Source organism: Polypterus senegalus, chromosome 6 (genome assembly GCF_016835505.1).
Source record: "Polypterus senegalus isolate Bchr_013 chromosome 6, ASM1683550v1, whole genome shotgun sequence".
Classification (NCBI taxonomy): domain Eukaryota; kingdom Metazoa; phylum Chordata; class Cladistia; order Polypteriformes; family Polypteridae; genus Polypterus; species Polypterus senegalus.
This window is the reverse complement of record NC_053159.1, coordinates 19007612-19019628: the sequence shown is the minus strand read 5'-3', so window position 1 is coordinate 19019628 and position 12017 is coordinate 19007612. Positions and strand designations below refer to the sequence as shown.

At 43.1% G+C, this 12017-nt stretch overlaps 1 protein-coding gene across 2 annotated transcripts in view; it reads left to right on the top strand.

The window, feature by feature from the left end:
- fam131c (family with sequence similarity 131 member C) overlaps nt 1-12017 on the top strand; it is a 46414-nt gene that overhangs the window by 4517 nt on the left and 29880 nt on the right. The gene's annotated exons all lie outside the window — the stretch shown is intronic.

The window sequence follows — 12017 nt, the reverse complement described above, 5'->3', positions numbered from 1 at the left end:
CCCTAGAAGAGAGGTGCACCCTGGGAGTCTAGTGTGACCCTAGAAGAGAGGTGCACCCTGGGAGTCTAGTGTGACCCTAGAAGAGAGGTGCACCCTGGGAGTCTAGTGTGACCCTCGAAGAGAGGTGCACCCTGGGAGTCTAGTGTGACCCTATAAGAGAGGTGCACCCTGGGAGTGCAGTGTGACTCTGGAAGAGCAGTGCATCATTGGAGTGCCGTCAAGAGTTTAAAAGTGAGGTGCACCCTGGGAGTCTAGTGTGATTTTAGAGCAGAGTGCATCCCGGTAGTGCAATGTTACTCTAGAACATGGGTGTCAAACTCCAGTCCTGGAGGGCCGCAGTGGCTGCAGGTTTTCATTCTAACCCTTTTCCTAATCAGTGACCAGTTTTTGCTGCTAATTAAATTATTTTTGCCTTAGTTTTAATTGACAAGGCTCAGGCCCCTTAGTTGTTTCTTTTTCCTTAATTAGTAGCTAAAAAATAAGGAGACACAAAACGAGCCGCCACAAGAGCAGCTCACCACATGATCTGAAAATAAAGGTGAAGGTCTCAGTAAGGCTGATCTCTCAGGTCACCAAAACATTTTGACATTGGTGTTCTTTTGAAAAAACAGGAAAATCAACAGTTTGGGAAATGTCTGCTGTGGCAGAATGAGAGCAGCAACAAGCCATGGAATTAAATAACAAGTTTAATTAACAGCAAGAATTGGCTTTTCATTAAGAAATAGAATTAAGAAGAATTGGCTGGAGTGAATTTGGTTGGAGTTTGAAATCCCAGTTTAGCTGGTCATCTGTTGGCTTGTTTCACATCTTATTTGTGTTTGGCTACCCTTTAATGAAGAAAGGAATAAAGACAGAGGACTGACTGCTTAAAAACAAGGCTATTAAAATGAAGGGGAAAGAAGTTAATTAGTCGTGAAAACTGGTCACTGATTAGGAAAAGGGGTTAGAATGAAAACCTGCAGCCACCACGGCCCTCCAGGCCTGGAGTTTGACACCCCTGCTCTAGAAGAAAGGTGCACCATGGGAATGCAGTGTGACTCTGGAAGAGCAGTGCACCATGGGAGTGCAGTCAGTCTAAAAGTAAGGGAACACCCTGGGAGTGCAGTGTGAGTCTAGAATAGAGGTGCATCTGGGAGTGCAGAAGTGCTCTAGTGGTGGCACCTACTGGTCTACAGTGAACCTCCGGACCAGAGGGTGCATTTACAGTAATACTGCATAAGGGTTCCAGAACAGGTAAATCATTAAGAAAAAAGTTGTGTACCATGACCGTGCAGCTGTACCCCTGACAATGAAGTGCCCTAAAACAGGTAATGTAACCAGGAAACAGAGTGGGGCTCTGGAATAAAAGTGGCATTTCAATATGAACCAGGGCTTTGAACCGCTTGGGTTGTGCGGGTGCGTAGTGGAATCGTCTAATAACAGTAGCACCTGGGCATCATGCAGAGTTTGAGGACAGAGGTGGCATTTTAGAAGATGCAGCAGGAATGTAAAACAGGGAAGAAATTTAAGAAAGAGGTGGAACTCTCAAACAGAACTGAACTGTGAGCATGGTGTTTAAGTGAACAGCAGAGTTGGCACCAGGAGGTGCAGCTTGGACCAAAACCAGATTTGTATTCTGGAAGGACAGTTTGTGACATCTTAGCCACTAGCTGAGCAAGCAAACTTGATGGACCGAATGGTCTCCTCTTGTTTGTCAAATGTCTTATGTTCTTAAGACTCTGGAGCGGTGGTGCCAACAGGGATGTGGTGGAGAATTAGAATAACGGAAGGCAGTATGATGGTAGAGCAGTGCTGGCAGGTGTCAAACAGAAGTGCTCCCTTTGGTGACACTACACTGTTGGTGCCACCAAAAGACATAGCAGGAATCGAGAATAGCAGTTGGAAACTGGTGGGGACCTTAAACAGAAGTAAACTGTAAAATGGCAGAGAAAGAAGGGAATACACTGGCATTGAACTTTGAGACAGTGAAACAGTGGTGGCACAAGGGCACACACGGGGGCTCACCTCCTTTCCTGTCCTCTGCCGTAAATGGGCCATATCTAAATGATAATATTAATGGACGGATGCTGTTTGGATCCTTTCACGTCATTCAGTTTGAAGTCGCTTTGTTTTACCGCGTGCTTTAACTAATCTGCATTGTTATGCAATTTGTAAAGTGTGTAATTGTATCTTTACACGAGCCCTCTGTGAAGAGCGCCATACAAAAATAAACTGAATTTAATTAACAATGAAGCGATAGAGCGGGGGTCTGTAAGGTCGCTCCTGGAGAGCCATAGCAGTTGCAGGTTTCTGCTCCAACCCGATTGCTTAATTAGAACCCCATCCTTGCCAATGACAGGTCTTAATTGATTTTATGGCTCGTTAATATCAGGAGGTTTTATTTGATGACACCTTTCATGGCACTCAAGGTCACCGTCTGAATCATAAAAAGAAACGCATCTTAGTACAGAGGCAGCACAGAGAGTGTAGACACCGCCTTCATCTCAACGCGAGTGATGAGAGAGTTTTGTGGTGTGGTGTGTTTTTAAAGTTAATAAATAATTTGGCACATGTAGGCACCAGGTGTGGCACAAGGGCACATGAAAACGCACACGTGCCGCTCCGAGGTTGACTGAGCTGCTTGGCTGGTTGCGCATTCACATGCAGATGCGAGTGTTTCAGTCAAGTGCTTCGTTCACACCTGCGCCCAGGGACAGTATAAAAGGGGGCCTGCACAGGGAATCGGGGGGAAGCAAAAAGAAGTAGAAAAGATTATAAAGGTAAAGCAAAAGTAAAAGGAGACGGCAGGATGGGGAGGGTAGTGAAGGCGGGCCGGCAGGCAGGCCACTGCTGCTGAGCGATGTGTGACCCGGAGTGACCACACGCTCTTGGTGGGCTCCCATGTAAGGCTGAGGAGTGGCAAGCAGGGGACAAGGAAGCAAGGCTCAGTGTGATGCTGTGTGGATGCCAAAGGACTATTGGTGAGGAACCAAGCCTAGTAGAAGAGTTGACTGTGCTAGCCTTTTTGGGGGTGTCTCCTCTGACTGCAAGACCCTTATGAGGCTCCTGGTTTCTTAAAGGAAGGACTTTCTACCAATGGAATTTTTAATCCTAATTTTTATCGATTTATTTTTTTGCATTGGCCTTTAACCTCCACAAGACACTTGTATGTATCAGCATTCTTTATTAACTATGTATTTGAGGGATGGAGCACTGCACATTTTGGAATAAAAGCACTGATCCACTTTACACCCACCTCTTGACTGAGAGTGTCCTCATTTGCCCTGCTCATCCTTGGACATGTTATCAATGGCTCCCGGTTCAAGCTGCCAGGAACTGTGGAGCCGACCCGGACGGTCACGGGGACTGTATTGCATCAGATTGGATTTCCCTGCAGAGGGCTGTAAGAGCGGCTGAGAAAATCATTGGGAGAGCGTAGGCCTTGGCCTTAATGTTGGCAGGGCACATTGTACTGCAATGTGTTTTGTAATGTACAGTATGTAGTAATAAAATGTATTATGCGCCATCTGTTGGAATGACATGTGCAATGCATATGTCTCTCTTATATGCCATTTGCTGTGGGATTCACAAAAACAGTGGTATTGTTTGTGATGCACCATCTGTTGGAATGACAAATGCAGTGCATTTTATTACTACATATCTTTGTGGTGTGCCATCTGTTTGAATGACAAATGCAATGCATATGTCTCTCTTCTATGCCATTTGGTGAGGGATTAGCAAAAACAGTGCTAATGTGTGTGATGCACCACCTGTTGGAATGACAACTGCAATGCATATGTTTCTGTTATATGCCATTTGTTGTGGGATTCGCATAACCAGTGCTATTGTTGGTGAGGTACCATGCTGGAGTATATGAATTTCCCCTTGGGATTAATAAAGTATCTATCTATCTGTTAGAATGACAAGTGCAATGCATATGTCTCTGTTATATGCCATTTGGTGTGGTATTCACAAAACCAGTGCTGTTATTGGTGAGGTGCCATCTGTTGGAATGACAAGTGCAATGCATATGTCTCTGTTATATGCCATTAGGTGTGGAACTTGCAAAACCAGTGCTATTGTTGGTGAGATGCCATTTGTTGGAATGGCAAGTGCAATGCATATGTCTCTGTTATATGTCATTAGGTGTGGGATTTGCAAAACCAGTGCTATTGTTTGTGATGCACCATCTGTTGGAATGACTGAGAAATAGCACCTGGACAGACATAGAACTACACAGACACCTGTCGTTTTGTTAAAGTGGATAAGGAGAAATTCAAAACAGTCAATACTGTGGTTTAAAATTAAGGGTGGGAAATCTGAACTAGCGAGACAACAAAGCCAAAGGAGAAACGTGCTGCTTGAGCAACAAGGGCTTCAAGAGCAATTAGGCTGAAACAAAAACCTGCAGCCACTACAGCCCTCCTGGATCAAGTTTGTAGACCCCCAGCTCTTCACCCTTAAAAATAAAGGTGCCAGAGTGATTCTTCAGAGGGAAATCGTATTTGGTTTTGTAAAGAACTATCAACATGAAAGTTCCAGAAAGAGCCCTTGTTTGTTTATTTGGATGTGTAACAGATTCCATAAATAACCGAGAGCAGATCACAGCAGATGTGGGAGACACCAGTGGCTTCCTGATTTTAAGAGGACTCCTGCTGCATGTAATGACACAGCCTCACTTCAGACGTTCTCGATCACCTGCTGGCGAGTCTACAGTCCCCCCCATTAAAGATTTCTGCTTTTTTTCCCCCAATATTTAAGAACCTTTTCAGAGCCCAAAGATACAACTTTACAGGCAAAGATGACCTCATTAGGGTGATCCACGGGGTGTACGCACCCCGGGGGGTGACAACATCAGAAGGGGTGACAACCAAATGACTGGTGATAAGATTGCTGCATGGTGTTTTGGGCTGAAATCACAAGGTGGGGTCCGGGAAGGGAAGTCCCTCCAACCACCCACTTGATGAAACAATCGAGTGTCCACAGGCTGAAATTACCAGGGGGGGTTACATTCAGTGAAACAGTCAATTGTCTATTGGCTGAAACCACCAAGGGGGACCCCCCCAAACCCGCTCAATGAAACAATCAAGCGTCCGCAGGCTGAAATCACCAAGGGGGACATGCTGGATGAAAGAATCGATTTTTGGATTGATTGTCTGCAGGCTGAAGTGGTTTTCCTTGGTGACTTCAGCCCATGGACACTTGAGCGGAGGGTCCCCCTTGGTGGTTTCCACCCGTAGACAATCAATTGGTTCTCATCGAGCTTGTCCCCCTTGGTGATTTCAGCCCCACCACCCACTTAATGAAACAATTGAGTGTCCGCGGGCAGAAACCACCAAAGGGGGGACATGCTGGATGAAAAATAACTGTCTGTGCCCTGAAACAATTAAGTGGGAAGCCCCCCACCTCAATAACCGGCTTGATGAAACGATCCAAGTATCTGTGTGCCATTAAGAGTGGGAATTACCACAGCTGGGTGTCCGTGGGGTGCATTGGTTTAAAGTCTGTTAAATGGCTCTGTTCATCAAGTCATCCGGGGGCCTGGGGGGTCTCAATCTGGCCTTGGTTACCGCACTGGGTGACACCAACCCTAGTGATGCCAATGATTATTATTTCTTGTTTTTTTTTAAACTCAGCAAAAAAAGCACCCCATTATTTTTAAGAGAGCGAAGTGGCGGATCTCAAACTCATCGGCTGTTTTTCTCTTTTCCAGTTTCTGCGTTTTGGGGTCAATGTAGGAATTTGAAAACTAAATTTGGTACTAATGTGTGTATGTTATGTTAGGCTAATGTAATGTGCGTTAACTTGTTTTGATTTTTGCTTTGCGCTAAAGACAATCTTCTATCGTCTTCGGTGTGCTTTATATTCGCCAAAAATGTCAATGTCCGGTTTTCGACGGATCTCGATGTTTTAGGGTCCCCGATACCGAAAACATTGATATCTAGATGATGTGTCTGTTTCTGTGTGTCACAGTTTCTTGAGGACGGTCCTAGAGTTAAAACGGCTGGACAGATAAATACCAAATTCGAAAGTTCAGCCTGTTCTGAGAGGACGATGTGCTGATTCGTTTTTGAGCCAAATCGTGCAACAGAAGGACGGCACTGGAGAGGAACCCTCAAATCCAGTAATTCTGCCATTACTTATGAATTCTTCTCGTCAATTTCTATCGTAATGACCTATTTTATGATCAGAAAGATCGGCATCAGAGTAAATAATTCCTGAAATGTTACAGAATAGTTCGGGTAACTTCCTGGGGCACAAAGCCTACCGACGCTCACGTCCGAATTTTCTAAGATTGTCCTTATCCTGTGGTTGTCATTCTCCTCTCGCAGATCTTCTCCTTGCATCCTCCGTCATTCTTCCTAATGAGCGCCTCAGAGGGTCTGACGCCCCAGCACTTTCATCCATTTAGCATTCAGCGTCGTCTGCTCTGTTATCGGCTCTGCTTGCTGTTAATTGTCATTATTAGAATACAATTAAGGGAGCAACCGATACAGAAAGAAGGCAAATTAACAGGAAAACAACCAAAGCCTTCAAAGTTAGATGAATTATAAATGGAACATCAAACTGCTGTGTCTTTCTAAATGCAGAAGGAGAGACTATTAACAAAACGACGAGATAATCAATTAGGGGTTAAACGTCTCACTGATTGTGAAACTGGTTGGTGGCGGACACACACCTGCACTTCAGAAATGGTCCTCCACCTGAAGCTAAGCATGCTCAGCTGCTGGGAGAGGCGTTTGTGAGGCCAGCAGATGGTCTGTGTGACCCCAGTGGAACGCTGTGATGTAAAACTTGGTGTCATCCTTCAGATGAGACGTAAAACGGAGGTCCTGAGTCTCTGTGGTCACAAGAGATCCCTAGGCATCCTTTGAAAATGTATGCATGTATGACAATGTCCTGTCTAAATTGCTCACCATGGCCTTGTCCACTCTGAACCCCTAATCGTCCCCTGTCTCCTACTGACTAACTAACTAAATCTCTCTCATCCCTACACCACCTATCAGCTAATGTGTGGTGAGTGTATTGACACAAGAATGGCTGCGATCACAACATGCAAGTACATTGATGGAGGATGGTGCGCTCCCCAGTGCCCATGTAAAGGCTGATCTATATTTCTGCATCAAGCATGTGCTATAGGTATGCCCTAATCTATGGCTTACCCTGTTGTGCACCTGCGCAATTTGTGACAACGTCAGTGCAAACCTAACGCGGATCCCTGCGACTCTGATTGGCCAGTTTGGTAACGACGTATTTCCTGAAACGTTTTTCTGTTTGTCTTCCTTTCTGGAAGTCGGCGAATATATGAAAAAGTGGGAAAATGCGAGGGGCTGTCACTACCCGGTCAGCGCACATGTGTATTGAAAGCGTACATCGCACACTTGAGGGTGCTGGGGCACAAATTTTTACGCATGCGCAAACAATTCACGACATGTAGTGCGGATCGATCAGTGTGGTGAATGTTCGCGAACTGGCGGCGACAGGGACAAATACGTTCACCAACAGAAGACATGAGGAGTGGGGAACCCGGAGGGCAAAAAAGGCAGCATTTTAAGGGATCGTTCCCTTTTCTTGTGTGCTACAAACACCGCCAACTAGCGTTTAGGTGGGTGTATCTGTGGCGAGACCCAGAAAAACGGCTTTTGACAACGTAGGCTCGAAGCAGAATACGGTAAACCAGCCTTTAAGCGCTTCGGGTAGGTGAGAAAAACACTACATACAAATGTAGTTAATTAATGAACGAGACTGAGGACCACTGCTCAAGAATAAAAGAGGTGCCATGGACTACAATGAAGTTAAAGAGCATATGAAACTAGACAAACAAGATGAGACTACTCCGACCGTCAAGCTCATTTGTTTAACAGAAGTGATACGGATAGGGGGGTGGGCACAGCAAAACAGAAGTAGACCCAGCGAAGTCATTTGAGATCTAGATCAGGGTTGAAATCAAGCAGAAAGACAGAGGTGTGTGTGTGTGTGTGTGTGTGTGTGTCTGTCACGGGGGGTTTGCCTATTTATCTGACGCACGCTCAGCAGCTACTTTCTTGCTCGCCTCTTAATAAAAAAGCTGCAAGGCAGCATCAGCGCTCACCCGAATCATTCATCCACACGGCGCCTTTGTGACAGGCGCATTGAAAGGTTACTCGTTCCCCTGTCGCTTCTTGTCTGCGCTGCCCGGCTCGGAGCGATGTTTCACAGGTTTGTAAAGAACGAACATGTGGTGTCAAATCTCTTCCTGTCATTAGAGCCCAATTAAATGTTTTGTGCTTCTGCGCAGAACGCCTGTTCTCCCATAATGACTGACTGATTAGCTGCGAAGAAAAGCCTATGAGCTGGCGGTGAAAGCAAGCAAAGGGCAGGAAGGAAGCATCGTGCACTTCACATCTTGTTTAGCGGTCGTTAAGCGGCTCCATCGACAGCCCACGCATCCACCATTCAAATCAAATCAATAGGTCAGCATCAGAGTGGCAGGTGAAGCCAGTCCACCATCAGTCCCGGCGTTTGTTAAGATTCGAATGTTTGGAGAATAAAGCTGCAAATAGACAAGACAGAAAGAGACATAGAATTGGAAGACATTATATAACAGATAGGTAGATAGAATGATATTAAATGCACTATATATCACATGATATACAGGTAAATAGAGGGACAGACACATAGATAGATATGAAAGGCACTATATAATAGATAGATATAAAGGTACTATATATAACACATACATAGATAGATATGAAATGCACCATATAACAGAATGATATAAAAGGCACAATATAACAGATTGGTATGAAAGGCACTATATAATAGATAAATAGATATGACAGGCACTATATAATAGAATTATGTAAAAGGCACAATATAACATATAGGTGTGAAAGGCACAATATAGCACATAGATTTTAATAATTTTAAGTTTGTAAGAACTTTACAACGTACAGATTATAGAAGGTTAGATCTTACATTTGGCTTGTTCTTTGATGTTTAAGCACAGTCAATATCAGACTAGCTGTGCTGCTGTCTAAGAACGGGTGAAATCTATCAACAGAGATCTCAGCATTAATGTTTGCAGTGCGCCATCTATTGGAATGTATTTTGTAATGCATGCAGTAATAAAATGCATTTCATCTGTCATTCCAACAGATGGCATCACACAGGTGTAATAATTTGTGCATTACTACAAATGTTTGTGATATGCAGTTTTTTGGAATGACAAATGCAATGCACATTCTCTGTTATAAGCCATTTGGTATGGGATTTGTAAAATTAGTGTTAATGTTTGTGATCCACCATCTGTTGAAATGGAAAATACAATGCATTTTACAACTAAAAATGTTTGTGATGTGCCTTCTTTTGGAATATGAATCGCATAGTAACCAGACGTACACACAGACACCTATGCTTTTAAGGTGGATACTTTGTCCACTACTTTCTCATGAGCAGCTTTTACTTGATTTGTTTCCAGAAAGGTGTCTCTAAATGTACAGTACTAATTTTAGAAATGTAATTACAATGTGTCATCTATCTATCTATCTATCTATCTATCTATCTATCTATCTATCTATCTATCTATCATATAGTGCCTTTCACATTCATCTATTATATTGTGCTTTACATAGTTATTCTGCATTGCTTCGTGTACTATATATGTATGCATAAAGAAAGAAAGAAAGAAAGAAAGAAAGAAAGAGAACGTGTCAGTACTAATGCCACGTCTCCATCAACTAATAATACAAGCGCCCGATTAGACAGGTTCCCCGTAACTAAGGACAAGTAAACGCGCACATTAAAATCTGACCACTAGACTGAACGTGTCACGAAAAGACCACTTTAATGAGAATGTTCCTCGCTCTAATTGCGCCTCATCTCACTAGGCTGCCATTGTCGGCGCCCGTTCCTCGGTAAGTGCCATGTCGGCTTTGTTTCCCTCTGGTGTATAAAGCCTTTTTATTTCAGAGAGCTCAATGGGGAGATTTTAACGAGGCGCCCGACCTGCGTCTCCATGCGGATGATAATCAGGCGTTAACGACGAGCTGCAGTCCAGTAGGGAAGCGCAAACGAATCGCCAATATGTTGATGTCTTGTTTAAACTTTTTATGTCAATCAATTGAGCAGTGTATGTGGGCGCCTATGGCACCGTCACCCGGGGGGCGCTGCTTATGAATGTAAAGATACGCGCGGTCTCAAGCGGCACGAGATGCCTCCCGGACACTGAGGGGCATCTTAAATGTATTGTTTTTTATATAATAATAATAATACATGCTATTTATATAGCGCCTTTGCGTTTGCTTCAGTCATATTCACTACACATTTGCTGAATATATAAATATCTTCGTATACAGAAGAACACTATCGCAAATACTATTAAGTAGTTTTGTTAATTCTTCAATTGACGAAAATTCGATTTTTATATTTGGTGTTAAGGACAAGACATTAATGCATTGAAATTTGTTACTTGTAAACTCAAACCATTTCCTTTACACACGAGCACGAGCAGCAATGATGAGCATGGGAAACGTTTAACAACGTGCACGAGCACACTCGATTCAAACACTCGGATTCAGCTGGCAGTTACACATTTTAGTAATAAAAGGTGGTAAGCTGGGCTGTCTACCAAACCCAACTTAGCGAGCCTCTTTAACAAGATATTCAAAATTAAAAAATTAAATTAAGAAAATTTTTTGGACATAGAATTTTTGTTCAATTCAAACTCAAGATTTGTCTGTTGAACTCGGGATAGTCCCGCTCAAATCGGGACGTCTGGCAAACCTGGCAGACTGTCGCATCCAGTGCTGTGACTTTGTTAGCTAGGCGACACTGACCAAACACTGTCATTTACTGACAAGGGGAATATCAACGAACCGCAACAAGCGGTCGATAACGGTTTCACGGTCGCGTGCGCGCCTGCATGCACGCGCTTTGTGGCGCGATCTGCTTGTCGACCTTTTGGTATAGGATTCATAAAAGCAGTGTTAATGGTTTTGATGTGCCATCTGTTGGAATGACAAATACAATGCATATGGATCTGTTATATGCCAGTTGGCAAAGGATTCATAAAAGCTGCATTAATGGTCTTGATGTGCCATCCGTTAATGAAAAATGCAGCACATTTTATTACTACAAATGTTTGTGATGTGCCATTTATTGGATTGACAAATGCAATACATTTTATTGCTACAAATGATGTGATTCACCATCTGTTGGACTGACAAATGCAAATTCACATGTCTCTGTTATCTGCCATTTGGTATAGGATTTGTAAAAGCAGTGTTAATGGTTTTGATGTGCAACCATCTGTTGAAATGAAAATGCAACACATTTTATGACTACAAATGTTTGTGATGCATCATCAGTTGGAATGACAAATGCAATGTATATGTCTCTGTTATATGCCTTTGGGTATATGATTGATGAAAGCTGAATTAATGGTCTTGATGCCCAATCCATTAATGAAAATTGCAACCAATTTTATTACTACAAATGTTTATAATGCACTATTTGTTGGAATGACAAATACAATCCATATATCTCTTATATATGCCAATTGGTATAGAATTCATAAAAGCTGTGTTAATGGTCTTGATGTGCCATCTGTTGGAATTAAAATGCCACACATTTTATTGTTACAAATGTTTGTGATGTGCCATCTGTTGGAATGACAGAGAAATAGCAACCAGATAAACACACATACACAAACACACAGACAACTGGTCCTTTTATTAAGGTGGATTGTATTTTATTACTTTCTGTCTTTCAGCTAATGCGTTGAACTATTTTGGGGACTGCTCTTTTGTTTGTTTTTAGTTCATGACGTTGCCATGGAGATTATATTAAATAATCCATTGCCTGTGCCAGCTAAATCAGTGGGGCAGTGCAGCAAAAAAGCAAGAATAAAAACCATGGTCAGGTGTCCCATACTACACAGCATGCATTGAGCCCAATGAAGTCCATGGATTTGTCTGCACTTTTGAACTTCAGACTAAAGCAGCACAGGGAGGAGTAAAGGGATGTCAAGTTGTCTAAACAGGAGCATTTTTTTAACA